Here is a 13,056-nt window from a genome sequence, read left to right on the forward strand (position 1 = left end):
TTTCTACTATAACTATTTCACAGAACAGTAGTGAAAACAACAGAGAGGAAAGTGGAAGAGCAAGGAGCCAGAACACCACGCCAGCCACGTGATCGCCCCGAGGACAATCTGAATTGGAATCTGTTGTTGAGATGGAAGTCACAAATGTGAATGTTCAAGCCCTAGAGCAAACAGAAGTCAAAGATTAGAAATCTCAGCGTTCAGGTAGCTACAGACGGAGGGTTCAATTACTTGAGCCTTTAAACGTGTGTGCGGAGTTCTCTAAGCAGCTTGCACTTGAATGAGAATTCTGTCTCCGTCAATACCCCTAAACGTAAAACTTGTGCTTTAAAATTTCAACATTTGGCATCAGACCTAAAAAAAAAAAAAAAAAAAAAAAAAACTTTAGAAAATTATCTGTGCCATCAAATTAATTCATCTCAATTTGGTGATACATTTTCATGACAAATTTTAAATGTAAAAGATCAGGTCATAAAATTATTCTCAAAGTTTAGTCCACAGAAGTGAATCCATCACTCTGTAAAGGGTGTGGAGAATTTTTTTTTTCTTTGCGTACACATTGATTTTATTGTAACAAGGCAACTCGTACACTTCAACATTTAAAGTGAGCATCTTTTCCCTTCCAGTGAAAACAAACAAAAAAATTTTAACAAAATATTTAAAGATAAAGTTACAACAGAAAATGCCAACTCCAAATAAAACCCTACAGGTTCTGCTGACTCTCCCACTGAGTGGCAGGGCTCAAGTCATCATTAGGAGAGAATTTTATTTTAAAAGTGTCATCTTAAACTGCAAGGATGTCTGTTAAACATCACAATCAAACATGCCAAAGGAGAAGCCATGTTGTCAGATGCCCTCTTAACCCCCCAGACACCTCAAACCTACCCTTAACATACCCTCCCTTAACATTTTTGTTTTTATTAAACAAGAGAAAGTAGACAGATACATATTGGTAAATGCTGTCTGTATTCCCATAGAGACACAGTGTAATCTCTGAGCCCAGTATACAGAGAAAGGAAAAAAGCTAGATCTAAGCACTACTACACAGGGCCTAGCACCCTCCAGCAGAGCCAAGGGAATGGGTAGGGCTTTTCTTTTTTCCCACAGATCACAGTGGAAGTGTTGAATCCACAGTTTTTGAGACAAGAAAAGATGAAATTAATTTAGAACAGAAAAGTGTGGAGATTCTTTTCCTGTTGTGTTTCGTTTGAGGTATTTTTCCCCCAAATTCACTGAGAACCATGATGTTGAAAGACCTCAAAAACAGCGAGACAGAGCACAGAGGGACAGGTCGGGGAGAAAAATGACTGCAACTTGCTCCTAGGGACTGGGGAAATTTTTAAAAGGAAAAGAAAAGGGAGGGGAGGGGAGGGGAGGGGAGGGGAGAGGAGGGGAGGGGAAGGGAGGGGAGGGGAGGGGAAGGGGGAGGGGGGAGGGGGAGGGGAGGGGGGAAGGGGGGGAGGGGAGGAGGGGAGGGGAGGGGAGGGGAGGAGGGAAGGGAGGGGAGGGGAGGGGAGGGGAGGGGAGGAGGGGAGGGGAGGGGAGGAGGGAAGGGAGGGGAGGAGGGAAGGGAGGGGAGGGGAGGGGAGGGGGAAGGGAAGGGACGGGAGGGGAGGGGAGGGGGAGGGGGAGGGGAGGGGGGAAGGGGGGAGGGGAGGGGAGGGGAGGGGAGGGGGAGGGGGAGGGGAGGGGAGGGGGAAGGGAAGGGAGGGGAGGGGAGGGGGAAGGGAGGGGAGGGGAGGGGGAAGGGAAGGGAGGGGAGGGGAGGGGGGAAGGGAAGGGAGGGGAGGGGGAAGGGAGGGGAGGGGAGGGGGGAGGGGAGGGGAGGGGGAGGGGAGGGGGGAGGGAAGGGAAGGGAAGGGAGGGGGGAGGGAAGGGAAGGGAAGGTTGAATCCATCAGTCTTCTGTGTCATCCTCTCCTTCATCCTCCTCTCCTCCCTTCATCTTCTTCACCTTCATCTTCATCTCCTTCATCAATATCTTCCAACCGTTCCTCCTCATCATCATCATCATCATCACCATCATCACCATCATCTTCTGCCTATCCTTCTTCACTACCCATATCAGGAACCAAATAGTCCTGCAAGAGATTCGTCCAAATACCACCTTTGATGGCCTCTCCTGACATGGCTGCACTCGCATCAGAACAGTCAGTAAACCAGGTAGAGTAGCTCTCTGTCTCCTCATGCTGCCTCTTCCTGCTGGCCTTAGTCTGTGTTTGACTTTATCATTTTATCGAATCCTTTCCAGATTTCCATTTGATTTCCTGTGGACTTTGAAGATAGGGTCACCACTCTCATTCAGATGAAATTCTTTGGAGAGAACTTTTACTTCCAAAATAAGGATTTCCATCAAAATAAAAATCTATTCTGTAACCTGATTAAATGTCTTCAAATTCTGTCACTCAACTCCGGTCAAATAATGCAGAGCCTCCTTGCCTTCCACCCCAAGCAGTGCAGACACTTGTGGATGGTTGACAAATGTTATCCAAAAAAACCCTGGGATTTTGGAGATCAGTTCTGATCTCTTCTGAAAAAAATGGCTGGTGCAGTTTGTTATATTTTTGTTCTGCTTCCAAAATTTCCTCACTGGCTTGTTCATTAAGTCTGTCTGTTTCATTTTGTACTTCATCAATTGCTTCTTGCTGTTCTTTTTTCTCCCTTCAGCAGGCTGGGGGAGGCCTGTCCCCAGTTTCAGTGCAGCAGCTGGTCCGGGTTTCTTGGGCTGAGACAGGATCACAGATTGCTGCTTCTAAGCAATGGCGCAAGGGGGTGGCTAGAAAGCAGAGGCCTGATGTTCACAGCAGGAAGGAATTCGCAGGATAGAGAATCATTTTTAATACCTTGTCTTAAAGTTAGGGTTTCTGTTGCTTCGATAAAACGCCATGACCAAAATGAACTCAGAGAGAAAAGGGTGCGTTTAGCCCTACAATTTTGAGTCCGTCATCCACGGAAGTTAGGGCAGAAACCAGAAGGTGGAAGAACGCTTGCTGCTTACTGGCTTTCTCTCCACACTTTCTCAGCTTGGTTTGCTTTCTTATCTATCCAGGCCACCAGGAGTGGCCCTGTGCCAATGAGCTGGACTCTTCCACATTAATTTTTAATCAAGAAAATGCCCAACAAGCCTGGGCAAGGGTCAGGCTGGCGGGGCATTTTATCCGTCCAAGTTCCCTCTTCCCAAATGACTCTCGCTTGTGACAAATTGACAAAAGTACCCAGGATACACCTCATACGTTTCAGTTTCAGATGTTTTGAGTTGATATAGAAAAGCTCAAAGTCTGCTGTGATCTAAAGATAACTTTCTCTTCAAGGGAAAGTTTAATAGTATTTATCATTTAGTTCAAAATGGCTTGTTCAATATCAAATTAACATTTTCTTCCTCTCGCTTGCTTATAACTGAACATTAATATATTCTACTAAAATAATAACACATATACTTAAACACTAAAAGTCTGAAATTAAGAACAAAACCATTTAATTGGTATAGTTATGCTCTAATTGTATTTTGAGAGAAAAGGGTTTTTTTATTTTAACAGGAAGGGTGATATGTAGGAGGAGCTAAGGTGGGAGGAGTAAGGAGAGGAAGAGGAGGAGAGGAGGAGTTAGGAGAAGAGAGAGGGGAGGGCGGATGGGGGACATGGAGGAAGATGTTCAAATGTCTAAGCCAGTCAAAGGCAGTTGGTATATCTAGGTTGGGTATTGGGTTACACTTCTGATTGTATGGGCATCTTGTTGTTGAGCATTACCAAACTTATAAAGCCTTTGATTAACATTTTTTAAAAAGTTACTAATAAAAAATAATTTTAAAAAAGAACAAAACCATTTTAAAGAAACTTAAGATCTCTGCTTTTATTTCACAAAGCACAGAATATGTATTTCTCAACTGTCCTAGTTTGCTAGTTTGCTGATGAAACACTGAACAAAATTGACCTGGGGAAGAAATTATTTATTTGGCTTGCAGTTTCCACTTTCACAGTACATTATTGAGGAAAGTCAGAGGAGAAGCACAAACAGGGAACAGCTGCTGAAGCAGACCCACAAAGTACTGCTTGCTGTCTTACTCGTCATGGCTTGCTCAGTTGCTTGCTTGTACAAACCAGGAGCACCTAACCTGGCATGGCACTGCATGCAATTAACTGGGCTCTACCACGTCAGTCACTAAACCCCTACATGTTTGCCCATAGACTAATCCGACGGAGACAATTTCTGAGGTTCTCTCTTCCCGGGTTTCTCTGGTTTGTGTCAAACTGACAAAAAACTAACCACCACATCAACCTGAAGTGGAAACTTAAGGGTTCTTTGGAAAGTCAGTTGTGTCAGATGGTGTTTTGCTGGGGCAAACCTGTGACGGAGTATTTCCTGAAGAGGACAAAGGTGAAAGGATGTTTTGCTAAGACAGACTCGTGAAGGAATGTTTCACTGAAGCAGACACAGGTGAAGGGATGTTCTATTAAAATAAGCACGTGAAAGGACACATGATGTAGGATTCTTGGCTAACGACATGCATGTATTAGTCCACCTTACATTGTGTAGTTGAGCTCCACTTGTTAGGACTCTGTAGAAAGAAATACACCAAAAAACTTCTAATGCTTCAGCTTCTTGCCACTCCCATGAACTTGGGCCAATTGGCAGAGTGATGTCCTCTGAGACAGATTCAATTCACATGGAGTCTTTCTAGGACAGACTCACATGCTGAAGCAAGAGCTGTGGTGAGGCAAGACCTGTGGAGGACATGTGATAGAAGGAGTATAAATAGGACTCAACAGACTGTGAGAGGGACTTGCTGGTACAGCTAGCTCTACAACACTTCTTGGTCCTCAGTCTTCACTGATCTTCACTTCATTGAGAGAAGCACAGCAAAGAACTTCTCCTGGCATTCCTGCTGCTCCCTCCTGCTGACTCGGGCCAATTCCGCTGAGGCCTGGCTGTTCCTGCTGGGTCATGCCACCGCTGCTGCTATCCTGACTCTACTGAACTGGACTGCTAGTATATCTGTGAAGTGTTTGCACGTGTGCTGATTTCCTGACCACGCAGATGGAAATTGCCTCAAAGGACCATTTCTAAACAGGTCCACTTCTGTATCATAATAACCTTTCTTTTTCACTACCTCTGGTGGGTGGTGGGCTAGAAGAGAGATTAAAGCAATTAAGAACCATTGGTAAAAATAGGCATTGAAAAAATTAGTTACATCAACCAAATTAGATTACTTGCTCAACTAGTTTGATTATGTGTTTCTGTGTATATATACACTTATGCATACCTTCACTTGTTTGTGTTGGTTCTAATTTTTGTGTAAGAAATCAAAGTGTCAATACCCTTACTTCATAGTGATATAAAAATTACTTTCTTCTTTTTTTAATGTTGGGGAAGGAACCGATTCTAGCGTCTTGCACATAGGTAAGTGCTCTGCCACTGAACTACATTTCCAGTTCTAATTAACTGATTTTTCACACGCTTAAATTGGAATCCTCTCTTGTCTTCTGATATAAGCTAAAGATATTGTTTCAGGAGAAAAAAAAATGTGATAGAGAAGTCACCACTCCACCCTGCAGATGAGGACCTTACACCCAAGTATCTTCTTCTCATGTACATCTCCAGAAATTTTAAACAGTCCCCCCATGGAGTAATCCAAAGGTGAGGGGTCTAATTTGTGCTAAGCATTGTAAGAGTCTAAATAAATACTACATGGTTTCATTTTTATAATGATAAAGAACCATTCGTAAAAAAGAATTTTGTATACTCTATGAAGACAAACATAATGTAAGTAATGTAAACCCCAACCAAGATTGAAATGGAAACTTCTAGTTTGTTTGGAAAGTCAGTTATATCAAATGATGTTTTGCTGAGGTGCATAGGTGAAAGGACGTCTTTCTAAAGCAGACACATGAAAGAATGTTTTCCTGAAGCAAACATGTGAAAGGACCCTTGATGAAGGAGTATAAATATGATCCCACAGATGGCAAGAGGGAAGCATTGGTTGGGTTTGCTCTGCTTTGCTATTCTTTGCTGACAACACTCATGTATTGGTTTGCCTTACATAGCATTATTAAGTTCAGCTTGTGGTAACCAACACTGAAAGAAACTCACCCAAGAACTGCTTGTGAGATTAATATTGGTTTATGCATGGTGTCTGCCTACTGAGAACACTGGCCTGGAGCTGCTGGTTTATATGTGGTGTCTGCCTGAGAGGACTGGTCTGCAGCTGCTGAGATGTATGCTATGGGACTGAACTGCTGCCAAAAAACATTAAGCTTGCCCCCAAAAGAACTATTGCTAAACAGACCCACTTTGTCCTAACATATCCTAATAGCTTTTCTCTTTCACTACCTCTGGGTAGTGAGCAAGGGGGAGGTTGAATTCTTACTAAAATAAGTGGCAAAAAAATTATGCCTACGTAAGATACTAGCCATCCATTGTTCATCAAAATGAAGTTTCCAGTCCCCAGATTGAGATATATCTAATTTTCAGAATTTTCAGCTTCATATAGAAAATACACACACTCGCACACACACACACACACACACACTAGCTAAAATATTCTTGAATAATAAAAGAACTGCTGGAGATATCACCATCTTCCATCTCAAATTGTACCTAGAGCTAAAGTAATAAAAACAGCATGATACTGTCACAAAATCAGACACATTGACCAATGGAATCAAACTGAAAACCCAAAAATAAGTCCATGCATGTTTGGACACCTAGTTTTCTGATAAAGAGGCCTGAAATGCACACTAGAAAAAAAGACAACATCTTCACCAAACAGCACTAGTCAACTTGAAAGACTTCATGTAGAAGAAATCAAATAGATGCGTTCTTACCACCCTGAACAAAATTCAACTTCAAGTGGATCAAAAGCCTAAGCATAAAACCATATACACTGAACCTGGCAGAAAAGAAAGTGGGGACTAGCCTTGAACTCATTGGCACAGGAAAATACTCTCTGAACAGAACATTGATACTGCAGGCACTAAAATATGAAACTGAGAAGCTTCTACATGGCAAAAGACACCATCAGACAAAGTTTATAGTGGCACAAAGTTTGTGGGAATAACTCGCCAATATATGACTGGAATAAATGCCCACTAAAAGAAATGGAACCCATTCCCAACAAGGCTTAGGTGGCCAAAAACCTGAGACTACATAGGCCAGTGACCTAGGCAAAAACCAAATATTATTGTTCTACTAAAAAGATTCCTAATGATACTCTGTTTTACTCACAGATCCGTGCATCACTCCTTGCTCAGCCATCATCAGAGCAGCATCTGCCTCAGCAGACAAATGCAGAGATCTGCAGCCAGACAATGGAACACTCAGTCCTAAGCGGATGTCTCCATCAAAGCCCTTTCTCAGTGAACCCTGTGAAGAAAAGGTGAAAGATTTTAAGAGCCAGAGGGGATGGAAGACATCAAGGAAACAAAACCGTCTAAACACAGCATGATTGAGAAACGTATGAACTCACAGAGACTTCAGCTACATGCACAGAGCCTCCACAGGTCTGTGCCAGATGGGGTCAGGGGGCAAGAAAAGTGGGCACAAGCCCCCATCCATAACTCAGGAGCTATCTCCAAATGAAAATCCCTCACAAATGAAAATTTGATTTTTTTTCCAAAGAAGTCTCACTGAGGTTACAAACCATTCTTAACAGCAGGCCTCATGCCCGTCAGTAGATGGCCAACATAAAATGGCCTCAATGGCATCTTTGGCGCTTCCTTGTCTCATAATGTTTAGTCATTTATCTTTATGTTTTATTTTTAACTTTATTTTTGATCTTACAGGTCCTTTGTATATATATATTATAGTTGCTGGTTCTATTTCCTTGTAAGTCCCTGTGAGTATGAACATGTGTCTCTGAGTCTACATATCTACATGTATTTCTTATGTTTTTTCTTTGGGCCATTTTCTTCTGTCTGTTTTTTTCCTATTCCAATTTGTTTGTTTGGGTTTATCTTATTTTTTATTTTACTATTATTCTTTGGATGCCTATTTGTTTTCTAAAGAGAGACAGAAGGGTGTGGGTTAGGATGAGAGGGACAGTAGGGTAGATCTCAGAGGAATTAGGGCAAGGGAAACCTTAATCAGAATATATTGTATGAAAAAGATTTATTTTCACTAAAAGAGAAACAGAAAAAGAAAAAAGAGAAATGCCAGACTGCTTGTACTCTTGGCTAATTTCAGATGTAGTCAAGGTGACAACCAAGATCAGCCATCACACCAGGCCTCCAAGTGACACATTTAGAAATCCTTACCTGGATAGCATCCTCAGCTGATCAGCTGATCCTTCATGGACTCAGTCTCAGTAGTGTTCCCTTACGGGTTCTCCCAGCACATCCTTGTTTTCAGTCACTGCTCTGTCTGTTGTTTCAGTAAGGCCATAATTCTCAATGTTATGGCCAGCAACTAAGGAGAGATTTAATCTTAGCTCCCTGTTATATCACAGTAAAGTAAACCTGGAAGAGCCACCTGTCTTAGCCTCTCTTAAGACTGTGTTTGCCAGCATCATCTCTACAGGGCTACTCATGTGAAGTGCAGGTTCTTTCACGAGTGCTACAGTCAGGGAGAGGTAGGGAAATCTCTGCTATTCTCATGAGCACAGGAATACCTCCCCAGCTTACTAAAGGTAGCGAATAAATTTTTGTTTCTTTTTTACTTTTGATTTGTTTTGTTACAAATGCCTTGTCATGTAAATTATTAAAATATTGATTTGGAAAAAAAACAAATATGTTTGCTCTCAATGTTTTTTTTTTAAATACAAGTAGGCCAGCAGATGGGGCTCAGAGCTACTTGATGGGACGCAGATAAATCCATCTTGATACAATTTGTTGCACTTAAATACATGTTGTATAATTAAATAAGCAGTCTAGGAATTTTGAAAAGATTAATAATTTTGATATGAACCATAAATGCATCTTCACATATTCTATAAAGCAGAAATACATTTTTCCATCTGCTACTCATTCAACTTATCTTCTATTTCCATTTTGCTCCCATTTCTTCTTTCGATGATATTCACTAGTCAGTAAAGTGAGACAAACAGTTGAAAAGGAACTAAGTATTGAGGAAACTGTAACTCCTGGCTTCTGGAGCTCACTGTCGAGTTATATGTTAGCCCCACTATCATCTTGACTTTGTATCATTTTTCTTACTGATGTACAGCAATAAATGAAGTTCCTTCTCTCTAGTAATTGTTGCAATAGCATAGTAATTGTATTTTCCACGGGGCTATATTGCTTTCTGACATATCTACAAAGCAATTTCTCAATGCTATAATGACCAAAATTGCAGAGCTAATTTCTATTTCGGCATATGATGCAAGCTAGCTCTGTATTTGTATATCTGTCGATTTTGCATCCTAGAGCAATCCAGAGAGTCCCAATGGCTAGATGGAGCCTTTCTGAATCTATGCACATTTTAGGACCTACTGGAGTGAACAAATTAAGTACAAGCCTAAATTCTGTGTCTAGAATTCAGGAAAAATTATTCTAACCCAGATAAATCAAAGCAGTTGTTTCAGGCATCCCACTATTCAGGGAAAGTTGCATCTATACAACATCATCCCATTGAGTCCGCTGTCCTCAGCTAAAATATGTATGCAAGCCAGCTGAACGTGGTGGACACAATTTTGTGTTATCATTTAGCTGACAAGGGCACCCCTATTATTTCTTCTAGTCATGGACCTATTTACCATGCTACTGGCATAGAAAAAGAGGCTTTTGCCCAGTTTCTTTTGACCCTGAGAATGGATCAAACAATCCTAAAAGCCCTGTCAAAATAGTAATTTATATGTAAATTATACACATATGGAGACAGATGAGGACACAGAATAAAGCCTAATCCAATAGCATTTGAAATTGAAACTGATCATTATAAGGGTTTTGCTATCCTAGTCATCTTGGTTACATGACACACACTACAGTCAGCTGGAAGCTCGGGCTATTTTTCAAATAGGTTACAAAGATGGAATATGGAGGATAGATGCATAAATGCATATGCATGCACGAATCTCAAACATCTTTCAAAAATAAAATCTTTGAACCTCTCATATCCCTCCTAACTACTGGTACACTTTGTCACTTTCTATGCACAGGAAATGCCCCTAACAGAAATGACTTTTTACGTCAGTCTTCCCTCTACTCTTTCAACGTGTTTTGTGCCCTCTGTTCCACTTAGTCTTTTTTCTTTAATTTTTTATTGGTTATTTTACTTATTTAGATTTCAAATGTTATCCCCCTTCCCAGTTTCCCCTCCACAAACCCCTATTCCATCCCCTACACCCCCTGCTTCTGTGAGGGTGTTTACCCACCCACCCACTCCTGCCACACCACCCTAACATTCCCCTACACTGAGGCATCAAACCTTCACAGGACCAAAGGCTTCCCCTCCCATTGATGCCAGATAAGGCCATCCTCTGCTACCTATCCAGCCGGAGCCATGCGTCCCTCCATGTTGGTGGTTTAGTCCCTGGAAGCTTTGGGCGGTCTGGTTGGTTGATATTGTTCTTCCTATAAGGTTGCAAACCCCTTTAGCTCTTTCAGTCCTTCCCCTAACTCCTCCTTTGGGGACCCTATGCTCAGTCCAATGGTTGGCTGCAAGCATTCACATTTATATTGGTAAGGCTCTGGCAGAGCCTCTCAGGAGACAGCTGTAAAATGACTACATCTCCCCATTTGCTAAATTTCTGGTTCCCATGTTTCTTGACCTTTCAGCCAGATTTCCTACCTGTTATATCTACATGTATATTTGTTAAGGAATAAAGTAGTAATTAGCCACAATAGTACAGGAAGAAAAAGCCAACTCTTCTCACATGTCTTTATTTTTAAGGTGAAAAAAAAAAAACAACAAAATTAACTTGGCTAGTGTCTCTCAGATCAATAAGCAGTGGTGCTCTAACTTGACCATAGTGTTATGACCCACAATTACAAAGTGTATTCTAAATATCCAGAGAAAATGGTAGGATCCTCAGACTCAGAGAGCTCACAGTGAACACCAGTTCACAGTTTAGAGGGATGCACTGTGGTTTGTCCAGGCTCAGCAATGGGCTTATTATGATTATGATTACAGATTATTTTATTTATCTTAACCAAAAATATATATTAAAGGAAGATAAATGGCTTTTAAAATTGACTCCTGTAATATTTCTGTAATGAAATATCAAATAAACACTTTACTTGGCTCAGAAATAAATTGGCTCCAAAGCTGATAATAAACTTACACTAAAAGTCTCACAACTGGGGCTGAAGAAATGGCCTAGCAGTTGGGAGCATTGGCTGCTCTTCCAGAGGACGCAAGTTCAATCCCCAGTGCCCACATGGTAGCTCATAGCTGTCTATAACTCAAGTTCTAGTGAATCGTACTCTCTCACAGACGTGCAGGCAAACACAGACACCAGTGTACATAAATATGAAAAGATAAATTTTTAAAAAATAGTCTCATAACCTAGTGAAGTCTGAAAATAGTTAGAATAGCAGGTCAATTCTGCAAGTAAATAAGATGCATCAAAAACAGGCCTTCTTCCATCACGATACTTTGCTGATAATTTTAAGTTCACGGCAAAGTGAGCAGAAGGCAAACATTTCTCATATACCCTGTGCTTACACTCCATCATTTCAACATCCTGCCAGAATAGTACATGGGTTACAATTAGTGATTGGAAATACATTAAATTATTATTATTATTATTATTATTATTATTATTATTATCATTCCTAATGCCCATTGATTGCATAATGGTTCACTCCTCCATCCTCAATAAGCCCAAGAAACCATCGATCTGTTTTCCCATCTTCCTATATTTGCCTTTCCCAGAATGTCAAACAATTTGATCCAGGTATGATGGCACATACCTGCATCTAAGCACTTGGGAGATGGAAGACCACTTTGGGAAGATTAGGATTTCAGGGCCAATCTTGATTACAATAGTGAGTTCTCAAAAGAATAACAAAAAGTTGAAATCATATAGTATGTAGATTTGTCTGTTGTGACAGAGTCTTATGTAGTCCATATTGGTCTCAAACTCACTATGACTCAATATGCAGTTGATCATTACCATAAACTTTTGGTCCTCCTTCCACCTCCCAAATCCTGGGATTACAGATGCATGACAAGCAAGCACTCTACCAACTGAGCCACATTCCCAACCTCAGCATATGGACCTTTTATAATGGTTTCTTTCATTTAGCTATATGTGTTTACATTTCTTTCACTGATGTTAAGGACTTGATAGCTCACTTTTTTTTAGAATAAAATATTCTCCTTTTTTGTATAGACCATAGTCTATTTCTCCATTTACTTACTCAAGGACATCTAATTTCCAGCACTATAAATAAAGCTGAAAAAAACACTCATAAGTTTTCAATGTGCTTTGTTATTTTCAATGATTTTTATTTTATCATCTCTAATAATATTCTTAGAAGACATCTTTAGAAATGCTACAACTTGGTCAAAACTATAACTGTAATATCTTTTTATTGCTAAATAGTTATGTAAATTGTGGGGTCATCAGCTTACCAGTTGGCATCCATGCTTTACACATTTGTTAATTTAATAGCAAAGCAGAAGTATCTCAAAAATATTAGTTTTTATAATTATTGTTTACTTATATAAGAACAAGGGTCAAGTTTACTGTTATTATAGTTTCAGGGCCTAGTAGGTGCAAGATACAAAATAGATATATTTGTTACGTGGATATTCTTAAATAAATATAACAATATGCTGAGAGTTAGTTGTTAGATATTAGTTACAGCTAGCATTTTTGCTTTTTGGGCTTTATTACTTCATTTGTGCTAATTTCTATATTATGTTTTTATATTATTTTATGTTTTACCAATTATCTTTTGATATCTTAGTGCCTCTTACAATGAAGACAGGATAACTGCGAACATTTGTGCACCCAATCACATAAACACAAATCGTAATGTAAACTAGTGAAAAAATTCTAAAAAAGAAGCTCAATTTCAAAGGAATACTTTAATTTTCAATTATCTTATTCCAAGTAAATAAAAAAATTAGAAAATGGAAGTCAGTAATAAAAAGAATTAAATGTTATTCCCCTGTAATA

The 13,056-nt window shown here is 40.2% G+C and overlaps 1 pseudogene; it reads right to left on the reverse strand.

Moving 5' to 3' along the window:
* Positions 1–1,896: 1,896 nt before the first annotated feature.
* Positions 1,897–12,520, reverse strand: LOC117722725 (protein SET-like; annotated as a pseudogene).
* Positions 12,521–13,056: the final 536 nt, after the last annotated feature.

Source organism: Arvicanthis niloticus, chromosome 17 (assembly GCF_011762505.2).
Source record: "Arvicanthis niloticus isolate mArvNil1 chromosome 17, mArvNil1.pat.X, whole genome shotgun sequence".
Classification (NCBI taxonomy): domain Eukaryota; kingdom Metazoa; phylum Chordata; class Mammalia; order Rodentia; family Muridae; genus Arvicanthis; species Arvicanthis niloticus.